We start from the raw sequence: 6,748 nt of genomic DNA on the forward strand, positions 1-6,748 counted from the left end.
GTGTTCATGCTGTCAGCTGCAAGCGCAGTGGCGTGGCCACATTTGCGGCACTTGCAGCGGCATTGGGAGCGGTGCATTATGGGCAGCTATCCCACAGAGCACCTCTGGTGCTGTGGCTTGTGGGAAGGGGGTGGGAGGATGCAAGGCATTCTGGGAACTGTCCCAATACCCCGTGATGCATTGCTTCGCATCCCAGCAATCCTTGTGCTTCCGTCCACATTTGTCACCATCTTTCAACGTTTTTTGTACTGTGCGCTCTGTCTTCCCTTTCGGTCTGTGGGAATGGATCCTGAACTTGTGAGGAATATGCTGATGAGTCTCGCCAGCATGTCACAAATTGCAGTCAAGTTACTCCTTAAGCTACAAAGTGACAGCGAGGAGTCCAATGATGATGTCGACTTGCATAACACATACAACAAGAGATTGCTTGTGGCATTCATGTACATGCTCACCATAGTGGAACACTGCTTTTTTGGGCTCAAGAAAGCCACCAGTAATGTTTGGAGCCCTGCACGGGAGTGAAGTGCAGTGGTTCCAATGCTAGTAGGCATCTGTGTTTGCTACGTATGATGCACTGACTTGCAGTGCCTGTTGCTTTCCTGGGCTACGGTATCTTTTACTTAATGCAATAAAGAATACTTTCAAAGCCAAAAAAATCATTTATTGGAAAGAAACACAACTGCTGGGGAAACAGAAAGGGCATGACACATCTGTGCTGTGTGGGAGGAGGGAAGGGGGCGGGGTGGGGAATGGGACAATCACAGAGTGGTGTATGTCTGTTATCATATTCAGCCTTCCTGTCTGGAGTGCCACGCAATGAGTGCTGCACTTCAGGCTGGCTAAAATGCATGGTGATGGGGGTTGAGTGCAGTGGGCAAGGGTCGTAGTTTACAGGGCTGGGTGGTGAAGCTACAGGTGTTGGAGGCAGCTGGTGGCGATAAGAAACCAGATGTTGGGGGCAATGGGTTGGCGGTGACATGGGTGCACAAGGGAAAGAGTTTTGGGAAAAGGGCTGAAGCGGAGGTGGGGCGGGCGCAGATCTGCTCCATCTGCAATGCTATGAGTGCCTGCATTGAGTCCGCTTGGCGCTCCATAATGCTTATGAGCCGCTCCGTGCTTTGGTGCTGGCGATCCGCACTCTGCGGGCGGAGCCTCCTTTCGGTCTCCTGCCACTCCTCTACTTTTTGATTTTCAGTAAGGGACTGCTGCAGCTCAGCACCCCCATCTTAAAAATTGTTCCAGCACCACTGTACTGGGATATTTTTAAGTCCTGATTTGCTGCCTACATCACTATCATGTCATGTGGAACAGCACATTGCGTTTGACGTTGTGCATGCCGTCTGTTACGATTTTTTCCCCCACTGTAAGTTGAGGGGTACATTTGACAAAATGTCAGCTCCTAAGAAAGCAAAGTTAGATGTCCGTTCATTTCACTTCACAGCACCATTTGGTGGCTAAGTCATGACAAGGTTTTGGTGCACTTTGTAAACTGTTTTGTTGCAATCAAAGCCTTTTTTTTTTTTTTAAATAAATTGAGATATCCTATCTCCTAGAACTGGAAGGGACCTTGAAAGGTCATCAAGTCCAGCCCCCTGCCTTCACTAGCAGGACCAAGTACTGATTTTTGCCCCAGATCCCCAAGTATTGAATTCACAACCCTGGGTTTAGCAGGCCAATGCTCAAACCACTGAGCTATCCCTATTTTTTGTTGGAAAAAGGGAAAAAACTACCCCAAACTGGATGATGACAAATAGCTGTGTAAGCCCATGTTTCTAACTGACATCACCGCTCACCTAAACAAACTCAACCTCTGTCTCCAGGGTGCAGGGCAAACGGTTCTGGATCTTTATGAAATCTGGATGGCATTTGTTGTAAAACTAGCAGTTTTTTCTCGGGATATTCGAACTTCAACTTTCTGCTACTTCCAACACATAAAAGATCTATCAACACGTTGCACTGTCAGTGTCGATAAGATTGGAATGTATATGCAAGAACTGGAATCAGAATTTTCTGACAGATTTCAAGGTTTCCAGCGATTTGACCCAATGCTTTCTTTTCTAATTAATCCTGAAAAGTTCAACAAAAGCGACTTGGATTTGTCTTTATTTAAGTGGATGGGTGTTGAAGATTTTGAAATGCAGCTTATTCCATTAAAAAGCTCAGAATTGTGGGCATCAAAGTTTGGAGATCTGCGGAGTGCACTTAAAGGTACCGAGAGAGATCATGGGCCCTCTATTGTGATCTGCTGGACGTCCCTGCCAGTGAAATTTAACTGTTTGAAGAAAATTGCATTTGCAATGCTTTCAGCATTTGGATCACATACCTGTGTGAACAGGTATTTTCAAACATGAAATCTGTCCTCTGTCCCTCTCGGAGCTGGTTAACAACTGATCTCTCAGAAGCCTGTGTGCAGCTTAAACTATCCAAATACGTGCCAGACATTGGAAAACTCAGCAAGGAAAAGCAAGAGCAAGGATCACCCTAAACTGATAAGATCTGCATTTTAATTTAATTTTAAATGAAGCTTCTTAAACATTTTAAAAACCTTCTTTACTTTGCATACAACAATAGTTTAGTTATATATTCTAGAGAGAGACCTTCTAAAAACATTAGAGTGTATTACTGACACGCGAAACCTTAAATTAGAGTGAATAAATGAAGACTTGGCACACCACTTCTGAAAGGTTGCCGACTCCTGGTCTAGAGGTTTGAGCAGGAAAGAGGCAAAATGGAGGTGTTTCCAGGGCCTTTTATAGCTTCTGCCAAGTGAAGGGAATCCCATTGTTCTCACTATGGAAAATTACAGGTGACAAGATGGTGTTTGAAGTAGCATGGGCAAGTCACATGTCCATGCATGATTTTGCTTAGTCATAGCAGAGGCCATCATAGGAAAGTCCATTAATTGTAGATAGGCATCTCCTATTGTTCCCTGTGAGCTAAGTGTTCTTTGCGGGGGGGTAGCTCAGTGGTTTGAGCATTGGCTTGCTAAATCCAAGGTTGCAAGTTCAATCCTTAAGGAGGGCCATTTAGGGATATGGGGCAAAAATCTGTTGTATGATTTAATTAGAGATTAGTCCTGCTTTAAGCAGGGGGTTGGACTAGATGATCTCCTGAGGTCCCTTCCAACCGTGATATTCCAAGATGGGCCACTCAACTTGGATAGTTCCTTCACAATATGCTGGCTAAATACCTTGTTGGTGTTTTCACATGACCAAACATTTGAAATACAGGTATAGAGTTAATATTTATTACTTCAGATACAAAAGTGATACATGCATAAAAATAGCATAATTATAGTCAGTACATCGTAACCTTTCCATAGACACCTTGTCATACTTTGTACAAGATTTGTTGCAAGTATATAACAGTGATAGCAACAATGATCTACATGGTCATATTTTATCAGATAACGTCACACCCTGTTTTCCCTGGTTTGGGGCCTTTGACACTCCAGAACCGGCAGAACTGAACACAGTGGCTTAGCTGCAGGGCTAAGGTTTCACAAGCCTGGACTCTGTGAAAGGTGGTGACTGACCTTCTGAGAGACCCTTTGGCTGGGTGAGTAATGCCATGTTGGGCCACCAGGGGGACATCACAAAAATGAACCCTGCCACAAAGCCCTGCACCAAAATTGCACAGTGGTGACTGAGATAGATATTAATAATCCCATCAGAGATTGTGCCGTGTAACTGGAAGGAGGGAGGAAAAGGTAGTTCAGGGGCTCAGGAGGGCTCTTTCCTGAATGTCTCACTGGCTAGTATGGGATGACTTGGAAAAGCTATTAGTGTAAGTATCTGACACAGTCACCATCACTGCAGGCTTTGAGCACTGCTTCAGTATTTAGGGGTTTATCTTTACAATGTTTCTGTGAGGTGAGGAAATATTATTCCTATCTTTCAGATAGGGGAAGTGAGGCCCAGGGAGATTACATGGCTGCCCAAGAGGAGTGTGTGGCAGAGCTGGGAATGGAACCCAGTTCTCCTGGGTCCCCATCCAGTACCTTAATCACAAAACCAGCCTGTAGTAAATCTAGCTAATTGTCTATTCACTACCCTAGTACCATTGACTCAGGATCTCTCATCCTCACACGATTGTAGGCAAACTGAGCAGGTTACCTTGCTGGAGGTTCAGGCCAGGCATTTCTTACAGGATGCATGACTGGAGTAGTGTCCAACCCTGACTTGACAGCATTGGTGTAAATAAATTGCACTTTAAGTAACACAAAGGAGGAGAGATAGCAGGGTCACGTCTACTGGCCAATATGGACATTACTGGACACTTAATTTTCCATTGTATTGGTATTTATGACCTGTTGTATTACTCTCTTCTATATATTTCAATTAATGTAGGTTGTAATGGCTGATACCCAGTGCCCCCTTAAGATCTGTGCTGTATGTGTAATATAGATTCATCAGATTAATTAACTGCTTTACTTGAAATGGTAAATAGGTGTGATGCCACAAAACATTTCTTTGCTGAGTCACACCCTGTATAATACCACTGAATTTTGGGAAATCTGCAATAACACTTAAGCAATCCCAGTGACAAATCCCAAACCTGTTTTGTTGGAGAGGATGCACCTCTGAGGATGAAATTTATACTCCCTTCCAAAACCCAGCTCTCATCACATCAAAAAGGACACAGGACACTGACAAAAAAGGCACTGGAATGTAAGGGTGAGATGCTATTTATCCTCCAGTTCCCCAAGTGTGGAGTGTGCCTACTTGTGGGTGGTGGAGGACTAGCTGAGTGGGTGCAGACAGGCCTCTCAGTTGTCCTCCAATCTCAACTTTTAAAAAAGAATTAAAGCCAACTTTAGTCATGGTGGGAAAGAAAATCTTGAAAATGTGATCTGAGTGTAACCAGTTAGAGAGACAAACCTGGGTTTGCAGAGAGCCTGAAACAACAGCTCTGAGGTGTGAGCTGCTCCACTTTACTTCAATGGATTCTAACTCAGATGCCAATGATGATAGTTAACAGTGTTGATACCTAAGATAGCTCACTGTTCATCAACAGAGGTAAGAAAGAAGATGAAGTTTATTATGAAGATCTACACGGGTGTTTCTCAAAGTGAGGGGATAGAAGAGGTATACATTTAGATGTTTAGGCCTTTAACAACACACTGTGGGGGGTGTAAATGGCTTCATTTTCCTGGTGAGGTTGGGAAGAGCTTAATTTTCAGAAGTCTGGGAAGCACTGCTGCACACTATCAGAACTGGTTAATGTAGTGGAAAGATGGGCTACCTGACCATGGTGGCTTTTGTACTCTCCATGGTGCTGATGTCTGCTCATAGTTAATAAGGGCCTTTCCATCCATGCAGAGTGAGGCTAGATCTACACTTAAAACTGTTGCTGATATAGTAATGTCACATAGGGGCGTATGCAGTGTTGTAGCTGTGTCAGTCCCAGGATATCAGAGACAAGATGGGTGAGGTAATATCCATAGATAGTTATACTGTCGTAAGTCCTTTTGCCAGTATATCTTATTTTATTTGGGGAGCTGCTATCAGTTATGCCAGAAAAAGCAGAGTCTGTAGAGCACCATTGAAAGGGGGGCTAGATTTGCTACCCCCTCCACCAGGAGCCTGCCCCCTTCTCCTGCCCCCTAACCCATGTGTCCCTATATTCACCCCCTCCAAATTTGAGTGAGTGGCATTGAAACCTGGCACACAAGGTCATAATGCCCCTCATATTTGGTCAGGTCATGATCTGGCTAGACCCCCAGCTCCATGGCCTATGAGCAAGAGCACTCCTGTGCTGGTGTAAGCTGTACCTACACTAGGACGGGTTCCCAGTACAACTACAGCAAGAGACCTTTTCTAGTGTAGACTAGCCTGAGTGTTGGATTTTGTCCTATGAGATACCAGACTTTATCGAGGGCATCAAACACTGACTTTCTCGTTGTCTTGCTGTGTGGTGTAAGCAGTTTTGATATGAATGTGTAACATGCACTGGCAGTGTATGAATCTTTGTCCACCTCTAATGGCTATTCCACTTAAGAAGATAAGAGTCTACTACAGCCTTTGGCTAATCTTTAGCTCAAATCGTAGAGGCTCACGCTTTAGCCTTCAAGGCCTGATGTTCAAATCTGTCTGATGACCCAATGTCAGTCAGTAAAGACACGCACAGTGATAACAAAGGGTGAGCTACCTGCTAGGTAAAGATAAGTCTCTCTGGGCCTGACTTCATTATAATGGACACACCACTCACACTTTCTTCTCACAACGGCCTTTGGCATCCAGCATCTCTTCTCATCAGGCAATGTGGAGCCTATGTGCATGAGAGAAGAGAGGGTCAAAGTCAATTGTAAAGATTAAAGTTTGCTCCAAAATTTGCCTAGCAAATCTAGTTTTCAATTCTCTGTCTGCTGTATGTATTTCATTTCGTGTGAACATCAAAGAAGGTAGGATATCATTTCTGGATATAAAGATGGTTCCTATCAAGAAAACACTCCTCTCTGTAGTTCACAGTGGGAGGGATAAGCCTGTCTACTTTGCTAGTAGGGAAATATAATGAAAAGTAGATAAAAATTATTTTATAGCTCAATAATGCTACATGGTACAGAAAGATCTTGGGCACTCAGTTTTCACCAATGACCCTCACAAGACTGGCAAGTCCCAGGAGGTATCTGAAACAGTCAATGAATTCAGCTTGTAGTAGCTTGTTTTTACGGCATATTATCAACCATCTCATGCACCTATCCAGTTTTACAATGTATATCTGGAGGCATAGTTCAATGTGCTACATG

This window comes from Chrysemys picta, chromosome 9, assembly GCF_011386835.1.
Source record: "Chrysemys picta bellii isolate R12L10 chromosome 9, ASM1138683v2, whole genome shotgun sequence".
In the NCBI taxonomy this organism is placed as follows: Eukaryota; Metazoa; Chordata; order Testudines; family Emydidae; genus Chrysemys; species Chrysemys picta.